General features: G+C 44.4%; 1 protein-coding gene across 2 annotated transcripts in view; it reads right to left on the minus strand.

The window, feature by feature from the left end:
- The window catches only part of PELI1 (pellino E3 ubiquitin protein ligase 1), a 127918-nt gene extending 113900 nt beyond the window's left edge, over positions 1-14018 (minus strand). For both annotated transcript variants that reach the window (XM_082250162.1, XM_082250160.1), the window contains exon 1: positions 13767-14018. The gene's annotated coding sequence lies outside the window, so the exon portion shown is untranslated. The remainder of the gene's footprint in view (positions 1-13766) is intronic.
- Positions 14019-14288: the final 270 nt, after the last annotated feature.

Genomic DNA, 14288 nt, shown 5'->3' on the forward strand with positions numbered 1-14288 from the left:
CCAATGACTCTTATCCTGGAGTTCAGTTTTAAAGTAAAAAAAGACGATGCTTATTTGAACATTGACACACTGGGGTTGATTTACTAAAACTAGAGAGTGCAAAATCTGGTGCAGCTCTGCATGGAAACCAATCATCTTGGAGGTTATTTGTCAAAGTTCAATTGAACAAGCTGAAGTTAGATTGGCTACTATGCACAGTTGCATCAGATTTTGCACTCTCCGGTTTTAGTAAACCAGCCCCTCACTGCCGAGGCTACACTTAGACCCGGTTCACACTGCCACGACTTGTCAGGCAATTTGGTTGCCTGGCAAGTCATGCTCCATTCTGTGCAATGGAACCGTTTTAATCAGAGCGACTCAAGTCGCTCCGACTTAGAAAAAGGTTCCTGCACTACTTCGGGGCGGCTTGCATTGACTTCTATTATAGAAGTCGTTTGCAAGCCGCGATGAAGTCGTGCTGCACGGGGCAGCTCAAAGTCGGGGAGACTTTGAGTCGCCCCAGTGTGAACCGGCTGTTATCCCAGTGTTTAATTCCAGAAATTAACAAACTGAAATATAGGCAAAAAGTAAACAACAGACACAGCACATGATGTGTCAAGATGCATCACGTCTTTTGTTTTGATGTTGAATAAATACATCATGTATTCATCCTGTTAACTTCCTCCTAATTGGTCTTTAAAATCTGTTGCTATATGAAAAAAAAAAAAAAAAAAAAAAACAACATCATGTCTAACACTTCCTCCAGAAATGACATGGCACTTCATACTGTACCCAACATCTGGTGCCACAGCCCACAGAACATATCGAACATTTCAAAGGAAATGAAGTTGACATCACAAAGTATATGACCTCTGTGACTGGATATCTGTTTATCTCTCTCCCAATTTACTATAATGTTATTCCTCTACAACTACTGTCAACTGTCATATACATTAACACATACAGTTATTACGAAATATGTATTTTCTGAACACATTAATTCAGCCATAGATGGCTATTTAGTATAAAAAGTCATCTCAAGCCTATTAAAGAGGTTGTAAACTCAGTTACATTTTTTATTTTTTTTACAAGCTGAAAGAGAAACACATAATGAGCTAGTATGCATTGTATACTAGCTCATTATGAAATACTTACCTTAGAATGAGCCTTCCGGGATCGCGGCATCCGGCCATCTGATTGGCCGGAGCCGCGGTGACGTCACTCCCGCGCGCGCACGCACGCACGCGCGTGGGAGCCGGTGGTCACGGCACGGGGCTTTGAAGGAACAGCACCAGCGGCCGTTCCTTCAGAGCGCATGCGCCAGTGACGTCACTGGCTGCATGTAAGGTAAAGATCTCCTAAATGGTACATGTTTAGGAGATATTTACAGTACCTATAGGTAAGTCTTATCATAGGCTTACCTATAGGTACAAGTGTCAGAGGAGGGTTTACTTCCTCTTTAATGTTACAGTGCCTTAAAAAAGTATTCACACCCCTTGAAATGTTCCACGTTTTGTCATGTTACATCCAAAAACGTAGATTTCTTTTCTGGGGGGGGGGGGGTTTATGTTATAGACTAACACAAAGTGGCACATAATTGTGAAGTGGAAGAAAAACGATAAATGGTTTTCAAAATGTTTTACAAATAAATATCTGAAAAGTGTGGAGTGCATTTGTATTCAGCCTCTTTACTCTGATACCTCTAACTAAAATCTAGTGGAAACAATGGCTTTCTTCTTGCCACTTTCCCATAAAGGCCAGATTTGTGGGGTGCCCGACAAATAGTTGTCCCTAAGACAGATTCTCCCACCTGAGCTATGGATCTCTACAGATCCTCCAGAGTTACCATGGGCCTCTTGGCTGCTTCTGATTAATGCTCTCTTTGCCCGGGCCTCTCAGTTTAGGTGGACGGCCATGTCTTGGAAGGTTTGCATTGTGCCATACTCTTTCCATTTTCGGATGATGGATTAAACAGTGCTCCGTGAGATATATATTTTTTTTATAACCTAACCCTGCTTTAAACATCTCCACAACTTTATCCCTGAGCTGTCTGGTGTGTTCCTTGGCCTTCATGACGCTGTTTGTTTACTAAGGTTCTCTAACAAACCTCTGAGGGCTTCACAGAACAGCTGCATTTATACAGAGCTTAAATTACATTCAGGTGGACTATTTACTAATTAGGGGACTTTCTGAAGGCAATTGGTTCCACTAGATTTTAGTTAGAGGTTTCATAAAATCCCAATAAAACACATTTACGTTTTTGATTGTAACATGACCAAATGTGGAAAATGTCAAGGGGTTTGAATACTTTTTCAAGGCACTGTATATAATAATAAACAAAGATATATACAATATATATATATATATTCATATTTCCTCTTAGGGCTCTTTCACACGGCCGCTCCGATTTTTTATTCCGCTGCGGCACTTTTTTTTTTTTTTTTTACACGGATGACACTTGTGTCATCCGCACTGTATGTCCGCATATCATCCCAACCGTTTGCGGATGATATACGGACATAATGTAAGTCTATGGGGATTGCGGATGTCAGCGGATGACACCGCTGACATCCGATTTTGCATCCGTTCCGTTTTTCAAACGGAAGAAAAGTAGGGCTCTGTTCCAAAAAACGGAACAGAACTGAAAGGACGAAAATCGGATGTCAGCAGATCGTCATCAGCTGACATCCGCAATCCCATTGACATGCATTATGTCCGTTTTTCATCCGCAAAAAAAAATTGGGATGAAATACGGACATACGGAGCGCCCGTGTGAAAGAGCCCTTAGATTGTAAACTCTAACTAGCAGGGTCCTCTGATTTCTACTGTAATAAATTGTATTATAATTGTACTGTCTGCCCTCATGTTATAAAGCACTGGGCAAACTGTTGGCACTATGTAAATCCTGTATGATAAACAAATTCTGCCAACACATTTAAAAAGAACATTAAAATTAAATGCTATAGAAGGTTATATGCAAAGAAATCTCAGGATCCCACAGCAACAGAATTCATGACAAAGACCCGTGGTCCTGCCAGGGAAGACAGATGTAAGCCCCTCCGGAGGGAGCAGGATGGGTTCTGAACTGACGGACAAAGAAGCAGCAAACCCTTTATTTGCCTAAAAGATGCGACGGGTTATACAAACTCATTGCCATGAGTAGCTTTATTGTGTTTATCCTAGCTCAAATATAAATCTTTACAAAATCCTAATAACCAATCACACCCTACAACCCCACACAAAGCGCCAACCCAAACAAACCAATCAATGAGTAAGCAACAGCAAACACATTGTACAAAGACGGCTCAATATATATCCCGCACACAGAGCACAAACCTATTGTGCAACCTCAGAGAGAGATCAAAGAAAACAGCTGACACATTCTAAACAAATCACAAACGGACATATCATTATCAAGGTACAACATACAAATCACCAACAGCAACTTTTAATATCCATTTTAAGGAATAGAATGTAAAAACAAATCTAAACCAGCGGTAACTTTCAAAGTCTCACACAGTCTCCAGAGCAGGACATTAGCCGCTGTTCACATCTATATACAGCAGCAACGCACGTGTGTTGATAAACCTTTTTAACACACAACCTATGTTGCATTAGGTAGTCTACTGCAGCAAAATTGCAATAAAAAAGTGCATGATCTTTTTCTTATAATGTACTGCACAGAAATAAGTCGAAACGCATGCTGGTGCGATTTAGTGCATGTGCACTGACGGGTGTGTTTGGGATGCCATTAGGAATTAGGCACTGCAATGTGTTTGCAATAGAGATGTGTTTTGTGCACAGAATACTGATCGCACCTACGAAAAAAGGATCCCCCCCCCCCCCCCCCCCCGAAAACTTGTCCTGAAAATTTGAATATTGGTGCGAATTTTAAAAAAAAGTATCAGGGGCAGTACTCAAATGTTTTTGTTGCAGTTGCACTAATGAACTAGTATCACCCTTGAATAGGGCTTTATAAAAGATGCAAGTTTTGTCATATTGAGAGTATAAAATGATACAAGTAGTGTAACATAGAGATCTATAATGAAGAGAACAAGTGGGACACACATATCTCTGCCATGTTCATCCCAGTAATGGCTGATTTGAAGGTGACCAGGGTATCCATATTGACATTTCAGACAAAAACACAAGTCGCAGTGGGGTTGATTTACTAAAACTGGAGAATGCAAAATCTGGTGCAGCTGTGCATGGTAGCCAATCAGCTTCTAACTTCAGCTTGTTCACTAATGTCCCATACACACGTGCAGATTATCTGAAGACTTTTGTCTGCAGACTTACCAAAACCATATAATATGAGGTCAAACCTAAACACTTTCAATTTGTATGCAATCCGGCAGGCCCTTGCACTACATAGAAAAGGTAAATCTGAAGGAAAAAGTCTTCAGATAATCTGCACGTGTGTACGGGGCATTAGGCCCCTTTCACACGGGCTTTCCGTTCAGGTCCGCCTGTCAGTTTTTTCAGGCAGACCTGATCAGATGCTCCATGCACCCCTATGGAGCAGAAGATGACATGTCCTCTGACCCTCGCTGCTATCCGATCTGATCCACGAAATCCAGACAGATGGAAACCCCTGTTCCATCCATCTGGAGGATCAGATGAAATCGGACAGGCGGTCCGTTTTCATCCGATCTCCCATAGAGGAGAGCGGGGATCTGACAGGTCTGTCTCTGCAAAGTAAGCGGAGACGGACCTGTCACCCGCCTGCTCAGCTGGGTTCAGCGGATCAAAGCGGAGTCCGCCGGCCAGAAAGCCTGTGTAAAAGGAGACTAAGGCCCCTTTCACACATGCTGTCCGTTTGTCCGTTTTTCATCCATCCGTTGACGGATGAAAAACGGACATCAGTGTATCTCTATGTAAAAACGGACCACAACGGATGATCATCCGTTAACATCCGTTTTCATCCGCTTCCGTCAATGTCCGTTTTTTTGAACGGATGAATGCCCTATTTTTCATCCGTCAAAAAAACGGATCGGATGAAAAACGGACAAAAAAACGGACGAAAAACTGATACATTTGACGTGACTGAACTGATGAACTGAACGGACCGTATGTGTGAAAGGGGCCTTAAACTTTGACAAAAAAACTTGGAAGCTGATTGGTTACTATGTATAGTTGCACCAGATTTTGCACTCTAGTTTTAATAAATCAACCCCTGTGTATATAAAGGAGGTCGAGTGGACAGATTTTTGGTCCAGCCAGTAAACATTCAATATTTGCAACCCACCATTAAAAAAGAATATCTTCCAATACATATTATTTCTCTACATAATTTTGCAGAATAAATTAATTTCCAAATTCTGCAACACCTTAGAAGGTATCTGGATATTTTTTGCATTCCTCATACATCCCCAGAATTATAACTGAATAGTTATCTGACCCGCAGAAAAACTGGTTGGGATCTGGCACTCATGGAGCCTTCACAGAAGCAGATGAGGGTATGCTGAATATACACCAGGCGATGTCCCACACGTACATAACAATCATTCTTGGGTGACTCGTGACTCCACAGCTGTTAAGGAACTACAAGGTGAAATGGGCCTCGCTAGCTGCTCTACTTCCTCAGCAGATGTCCCAATCTGCACACAGCTGTTAGACAGCAAAACCACCGATCATATGTGCTAATCCGAGTTCACCGAAACTGCCAGTGTGTGTATGGCATCACTCTGCTCAGACAACCCACAGGCTTTAGGGCCATTCATATCAACCTCCATTAGAGCTCCACAATTCTGGATAAAATGAGAATCACTATTTTATTGCTTAGAATAAAGATTACAAATCTCAGCATAACATCATCTTTCAAATTATACAAACAAATAGGGCTAACTTTACTGTTTCGTTTTTAATTAACTCAAGTGTATTTCCCCCCCAAAAATTGTGTTTAAAAGACTGCTGCGCAAATAAAGTGTGCCAAAAAATATTGCAACAACCGCCATTTTATTCTCTAGGGTCTCTACTAAAAGCATATACAATGTTTGGGGGTTCTAAGAAATTTTCCAGAAAAAAATACTTATTTTAACTTGTAAGCAACAAGTGTCAGAAAAAGGCTTCGTCTTTAAGTGGTTAGCCACTTCAGCTCTGGAAAGTTTTACCCCCTAATGACCAGGCCATTTTTTGCGATTGGGCACTGCGTTATTTTAATGAAAAATTGCGCGGTCGTGCGACGCTGTACCCAAATACAATTGATCTTTTTTCCCCCCACAAATAGAGCTTTCTTTTGGTGGTATTTGATCACCTCTGAGGTTTTTAGATTTTGCGCTATAAACAAAAAAGGAGCAACAATTTTGAAAAAAAAACACAATTTTTTTACTTTCTGCTATAAAACATTCCCAATAAAAAGATTCAAAAAATCTAATTTTTTTTTTATCAGTTTAGGCAAATTTGTATTCTGCTACAAATTTTTGGTAAGAAGAATCCCAAAAAGCAAATATTAATTGGTTTGCACAAATGTTATAGCGTTTACAAACTACTGGATAGATTTTTGGACTTTATTTATTTTTTGTTTTTATTAGTAATGGCGGTAATCAGCGATTTTTAGCGGGACTGCGACGTTGCGGCAGACAGATCAGACCCCTAACTGACATTTTTGACACTTTGTGGGGACCAGTGACACTAATACAGTAATCAGTGCTAAATAATATTCACCGTTACTGTATAAATGACACTGGCAGGGAAGGGGTTAACACTGGGGGTGATCAAAGGTGTTAATGTATGCCTAACTGTGCTTACTGACTGTGTGTGTGAGTGTGTGGGCTCTGTGACAGGCACAGAGAGGTCAGGGTTTCAGCTTAGCTGAAACTCCTGATCTCTCTCTGCCTGTGTGACAGAAGAACCGCCTGCTTTGTTAGCATAAGTAGGTGGGTCTTCTGTCAGTTTCTCTGACGATCGCAGGAGGCCAGGGGCGACTACCGCCCCTCCTCCCGCTGTGTCTAATCACAGCGGGAGCGCGGCTCTGGGGGCACACACGAGCCGCCGAGACCACATGCAAAAAAATCACATAGATCTACGTGATTTTGCGAAGCCGAGCCGCCCTGCTGCAGAATATCTGCGTGGGGCAGTCGGCAAGTGGTTAAACTGCCCTCATTTGCAGACTGAAGTTCATCCCTTTGATCTAAAACAGGGGTTCCCAAACTATGGCCCTCCAGCTGTTCAGGAACTACAATTCCCATCATGCTTAGTCATGTATATGAATGTCAGAGTTTTACAATGCCTCATGGGATGTGTAGTTCTGCAACAGCTGCAGGGCCGTAGTTTTAGAATCCCTGATCTAAAAGAACCAAATGATACAATGTTTCTATATCTCTCTGAGCAATGTTAAACATTTGCGGGCTGCTTTTTTTTTTTTTTTTAAACGGCTCTGCACTTGTTACATGAATTATGGAAATGCTGGATTAAGATCATGAGGGGTTTTGAATCTTAGCCTCCATCCATTTGATTTACAGCTATCCTGGTTCTGCACATGTGATCAGTTATGACCCACAGCGTGACAATTTGTTTGAGAGCACAGGCAGCTGTGAAAGTTATCGTTCCTGGCGATAGTAGTGTGATGTAGATGTAGTTCGTTTCTGCAAAAGGCAACAAAAAATGCATAGGTGTGAACCAGGCCTTACTACTAAGGAAGCTGCCAACTTATCTATGACATCAGACATTTGATGGTTTGACAGATTGGTGGAGAGCACAAGCAACTAAGGGTTATCATTTACAGCATTCCTTGAACAGACTGGTAAACTTAAATTGATGGGTTTAGTTCCAATTTAACCACTTGCCGACCACTCACTGAGCTGGTACTGCGGCAAAGCGGCTCGTTATCGTCCAGCAACGTGCGTACGTATAGACCTTCGTCGCTGGACTCCTCCCCTTCTCTGCGGCGCGCGCGCCACCGGAGGCTCGCTCCCGCTGTATTCAGACACAGCGGGAGTCGGGCCAGGGGAGGAGAGGCGGTGATCACTGCCCCTCTTCCCCGATCGTCGGGGATCGAGTGAGGAAACCCGCCCGCTTGTGTAAACAAAGCGGGCGGATCTCCTATGTGACAGGCAGGGACAGATTACAGGATTCAGCATAGCTGAACCTGCGATCTGTGTCTGTGTCACACAATCCCCTCCCCCCACACACGCCAGTAAGCACCAGGCATACATTTAACCCCTTGATCACCAATAAAGTTAACCCCTTCCCTGCCAGTGTCATTATTACAGTAACAGTGCATATTTATAGCACTGATTACTGTAGTAATGTCACTGGTAACCCCAAAAGTGTCAGAAAATGTCAGTTAGGGGTCCGATCTGTCCGCTCCAATGTCGCAGTCCCACAAAAAAACAAAAAAATTGCAGATCGCCGCCATTACTAGTAAAAAAAAATAAAAATGACATAACTTTTGCGCAAACCAATCAAAATACGCTTATTGCGATTTTTTTTACCAAAAATATGTAGCAGAAAACAAATTGGCCTAAAATGTTAAAAAATTTTGATTTTTACATTTTTTTTTTGGGGGGGGGGGGAATTTCATATAAAAAAAATGTGAAAAATATTGTTTTTTTTTTCAAAATTGTCGCTCTTTTTTTGTTTATAGCGCAAAAAGTAAAAATCGCACAGGTGATCAAATACCACCAAAAGAAAGCTCTATTTGTGGGAAAAAAAGGACATAAATTTAATTTGGGTACAGCGTCGCACGACCGCGCAATTGTCCGTTAAAGTAACGCAGCGCCGAATCGCAAAATATGGCCTGGTCAGGAATGGGGTAAAATCTTCCGGTCTTAAAGCGGTTAAAAATACGCTCATTGAGAATTTTTTTGTCAAAGACATGTAGCTAAATACATTTTGGCCTAAATATATGACAAAAATTGAATATATTGGATATTTAAGTATAAAATGTAAATTTTTCGCAAAATTTTTGTTTTTTTTTATTAATATTGCAAAAAAATAAGCGCAGAGGTGATCAAATACCACCAAAAGAAAAATCTGTTTATGGGGAAAAAAAAGGATGTAAATCTTGTTTTGGTACGGCGTTGCATGACCGCGCAATTGTCAGTTAAAGTCGCACAGTGCCAAGTTGCAAAAAGTGGCCTGGACGTAAAGCAGGAAAATCCTCCGGTGGTAAAGTGGTTAACCACCTCCCTACCCGCCAATGTATATATACGTCCTGCGTTTAAACCGAAATACTGGTGTTATGGCAGCAGATAGCTGCCATAACCCCGGTATTTTTTTAAACTGCAGGCGATCGGCTTTCCGATAAGGGTGGTCCCAGCGGCGGATTCGCCGCGGGATCACCCTTCCGGGATGGCGGAAGAGGTGTCCCCCCCCCCTCCCCCGCCGGCAGCGGGGAAAACGAGCTTGCCCTCACTCGACTCTATGGTCTTGGAGGACCGGAGCTACGGCAAACTTCGTTGCCTAGCAACCGGCTTAAAGGTCCCTTTTTTTTTTTTTTTTCAATTTATTTTCATTTTTTTCTATCTTTTAGTGTACTTGTAAGATCTGAGGACTTTTTGACCCCAGATCTCACAAAAAAGAGGTCCTGTCATGCCTATTTCTATTACAAGGAATGTTTACATTCCTTGTAATAGAAATAAAAATGATCAATTTTTTTTTTAAATGGTGTAAAAAAAAATAATAAAATAAATAGTAAAAAAAAAATTAAAGCGTCCTGTCCCCGTTAGCTCGCGCGCAGAAGCGAACGCATACGGAAACCCCGCCCACATATGTAAATGGTGTTCAAACCATACATGTGAGGTATCGCCGCGATCGATAGAGCAAGAGCAATAATTTGAGCCCTAGACCTCCTCTGTAACTCTAAGATGGCAACCTGTAGAAATTTTTAAAGTGTCGCCTATGGGGATTTTTAAGTACCAACGTTTGTCGCCATTCCGTGAGCGGATGTGTAGCGATTGGCGGCTCACGGCCACTCAGCGGAGATACGGGGGTACATAGGCATGTGAGTTGCGTCTGGAGCCACGCCCAGACGATGTCTTTTGATGACGAAACGTTGGCGACTCCAGACGCAACGTCCACACGCCCCCTGGAAGTAGCCGGCTTTTTTCTGTTTGCTGCCTGGGACATTTGCGGGACGCCGCACCTTCACCCCATGTCCAGCTTGTGATATGCCTGTTAATATTCGGTACATTGGGAGTATGTTTTTTTAATAAATATTGTTACAAGTTTATGCGGGATTACGCTATGGGCCTCGTTTTTTTCTTCACATATTCATTTATGGCTGATGGAATTTACTGAGGAGTGCCAATCCTAAATATCCCCCAATTATACCGATTCCACCATACATCTCGAGAGGCGGTTCCTTTTATTTGGAAAAGTAACCACGGAACATCTGACCACACTGGTTTGATTATTAGCCGGGAGAGGCTGACTCATTAATTTGAGCAGCCACGGAAATCTGGTAAGCTGCTTACTATATCCAATCACAGAGGTGCTCCCCTCCTTCACATACCCTTGGTGTCACGGGAAAGAATCCCCTCTTTGGAATATCCTGCATGTGGATTTATTTTTACCCTACACCATTTTTTGTGGGACTTATTCATTTGGACACTTTCCTTTCTTTTCACAATTTTGTGAATATTGGGTCTCATTCATTTGGACACTATTTATTCTTCTTATTAATTTTGTGAATATTGATATCTTTTAGCGCTGCACTTTTATAATATATTGTTCATTTAAGTCACTGTTAGTTGATTTTGTGCTGGCTGCTGTTATATTTGCTTTTTTTCTCATCACATTAGCGCGGAAATTTTCTATATTTTGTTGAATTTTGAAGCATGACATGTTGGGTATCTATTTACTCGGCGTAACATTATCTTTCATATTATGGGAAAAAATTGGGCTAACTTTACTGGTTTCTAATTTTTTTAATTCAAAAAAGTGAATTTTTTGCAAAAAAATTGCATTTGGAAGACCGCTGCGCAAATACGGTGTGATAAAAAAATATTGCAATAATCTCCATTTTATTCTCTAGGGTCTCTGCTAAAAAAAAAAATATATAATGTTTGGGGGTCCTAAGCAGTTTTCTAGCAAACACAACAGATTTTAGCTTGTAAACACCAAATGTCAAAAATAGGCCTAGTAGGCAAGTGGTTAAAGCAACACTAAACCCATCAACGTAACATTTAAAAAAACTGTTACATTCCTGGAATGCTGGGATCGCTAACTGTAACTAACATTTGATTGTGCTCTCCACCAATCTTTCAAACCATCAAATGGCAGATGTCATATCTGGTCACATGTACAGCATCTTGGCAGTTGCAGATCAAAAAGAGGCTAAGATGGCAGCTTCCATGGCTGAAAAGAATAGGAGGGTTTATTTCCACTTTAAAGTGTCACTAAACTGGTTTAAAAAAAAATCCAGAATGTATTCCTAATTCAAAAGCATCCCTTCTGTTATGCTGGCCATACCCTAAATAATAAAAAATAGTTTGAACACTATTTTCGAAAAACGAACTCTCAGCTGTGAGAGCAAACGATCGTGTCATCATGTAATGACTGATAAATCGTTCAATGGACATAAATGAATCCGTTTTTTGTTCGTTTTTCACATCTACCTAGTGCAAACAGGTTGGACGAGAAACATATTAACATAACTTTCAATTTATCATTCGTTTGACAGAATATTTCCAAACTCGTCCTGTTTTTTTTCAGCTCAAAAATGTCACAACCGATTTCCGATTTGTGCCCATTAACTAGCCGAAAAAATGAAGAACAGTCCAAATGACCGAATTTCGGCCGATTTTTCGTATAGTGTATGGCCAACATTACTCTCAGCCTCCTCCTGATCCAAGATGGCCGGAGGACTCTGGGATGTGTGATGTGTACAGAGCAGAGGACATGATCGCATCTAATGTGAACTGCTAACTCTCAGATCCTCCTCTGCTAGTATTCAGTGCTGCTGCTCACAATCATCAAAACACAAGATGAAAAAATAAAAGAAAAGTGTGATCAGAATTCTGCATTATTGGGTTATATGGGTGTCTAACCCCCACCCCCATCCCCTAAACCTTCCTCATGTCCCCAGATTTCAGGCGGACAGACAAAGAGAGAGGAAAGTTGTAGGGTGATCCTGGAGAGGGAGATGGGACCTGTTATGTCCATCCTGTGCATGGAGGGGACCACAGCAGAGGTGGGGGCACCATAGAGAAGGGTGAGGGCACCATGGAGGAGGGGGAACAATGGCAGACCTGGTGGGCACCATAGAGGAGGGTGAGAGGACCATGGCAGAGGGTGGGGGCACCATAGAGGAGAATGAGGGGACCATAGAGGAGGGTGAGAGGACCATGGTAGAGGGTGTGGGGACCAAAAAGGAGGGTGATAGGACCAATGCAGAGGGTGGGGGCACCATAGAGGAGGGTTAGGGGACCACGGCAGAGGGCGGGGGTCAACATAGAGGAGGGCGAGGGCACCATAGAGGATGGTGAGAGGACCATGGCAGAAGGTGAGGGCACCATAGAGGATGGTGACAGGACAATGGCAGATGGTGGGGGCACCATAGAGGAGGGTGAGAGGACCATGGCAGAGGGTGGGGACACCATAGAGGAGGGTGAGGGCACTGTGGCAGATGGTGGGGGCACCATGGCAGAGGGTGAGGGCACCATAGAGGAGGGTGAAAGGACCATGGCAGAGAGTGGAGGCACCAAAGAGGAGGGTGAGGGCACCATAGAGGATGGTGGGAGGACCATGGAAGAGGGTGAGGGCACCATAAAGGGTGAGAGGACCATGGCAAAGGGTGAGGGCACCATAGAGGAGGGTGAGAGGACCATGGCAGAGGGTGGGGGACCCATAGAGGTGGGTTAGGGGACCATGGCAGAGGGCGGGGGCACCATAGAGGAGGGTGAGGGGACCGTGGGAGATGGTGGGGGCACCATAGAGAAGGGTGAGGGCACCATGGCAGAGGGTGGGGGCACCATAGAGGAGGCTGAGAGGACCATGGCAGAGGGTGGGGGCACCAAAGAGGAGGGAGAGGGCACCATAGGGGAGGGTGGAGGCACCATGGCAGAGGGTGAGGGCACCATAGAGGAGGGTGAGGGCACCATAGAGGAGGGTGAGGGGACCACGGTAGAGGGTGTGGGGACCAAAAAGGAGGATGATAGGACCAATGCAGAGGGTGGGGGCACCATAGAGGAGGGTTAAGGGACCATGGCAGAGAGCGGGGGTCAACATAGAGGAGGGCGAGGGCACCATAGAGGATGGTGAGAGGACTATGGCAGAAGGTGAGGGCACCATAGAGGATGGTGACAGGACAATGGCAGATGGTGGGGGCACCATAGAGGAGGGTGAGAGGACCATGGCAGAGGGTGGGGACACCATAGAGGGAGGGTGAGAGGACCATGGCAGAGGGTGGGGGCACCATAGAGGGAGGGTGAGAGGACCATGGCAGAGGGTGGGGGCACCATAGAGGGAGGGTGAGAGGACCATGGAAGAGGATGAGGGCACCATAGAGGGTGAGAGGACCATGGCAGAGGGTGGGGGACCCATAGAGGTGGGTTAGGGGACCATGGCAGAGGGCAGGGGACCGTAGGAGATGGTGGGGGCACCATAGAGGAGGGTGAGGGCACTATAGGGGAGGGTGGAGGCACCATGGCAGAGGGTGAAGGCACCATAGGGGAGGGTGACAGGACAATGGCAGAGGGTGAAGGCACCATAGGGGATGGTGAGAGGACCATGGTATAGGGAGGGGGCACCATAGAGGGTGAGGGGACCATAGCAGAGGGTGGGGGCACCGCTGCTATAGCCGGTCATTGTGATGTAAACACACCCGCCTCCCTGTCACTCACCCAGCCCTGGAGCGGAGAACTGGTCCTCCCTGAGCCCGGACTCACTCACAGGCCTGCTGCTGGCAGCGTTGCGATGACAGGAGTGCTAACAATGACACAGACCTCGGCCCGGCTCCTCCTCCCCTCACCGACAAGGCCGGCCTGTACCAGTGCAGCGCTCTCTGGCTGCCGGCCGACACACAGCGGAGGCTGCAACAACAGAGCTCAGTCTGCCGGAGGCGACGCTATCGCTACCCGGTAACGTCAGCACGTAAGGCCATAAACACAGAGGAGAGGAATGGCCCCGGGGTGACGTCGGGACGCACGTCCGCAGTGAAGGATCATGGGAGTTGTAGTGGTCTCGGGGGCGGAGATTGTACTGCTCCCCCTGTCTGCTCTCCTGTGCAGTAGGGCCATGTTGTCACAGTGACAGCTACACACCTCTCTGCTGACTTGTATCTATTATTTATATATCACTGTCAATTTACGCAGCGCATTATCTATTTTACATTCACATCAGTCCCTGCCCTCAGGGAGCTTACA

The sequence above is a fragment of the Pelophylax lessonae genome (assembly GCF_965119305.1).
Source record: "Pelophylax lessonae genome assembly, chromosome: 3".
Classification (NCBI taxonomy): Eukaryota; Metazoa; Chordata; class Amphibia; order Anura; family Ranidae; genus Pelophylax; species Pelophylax lessonae.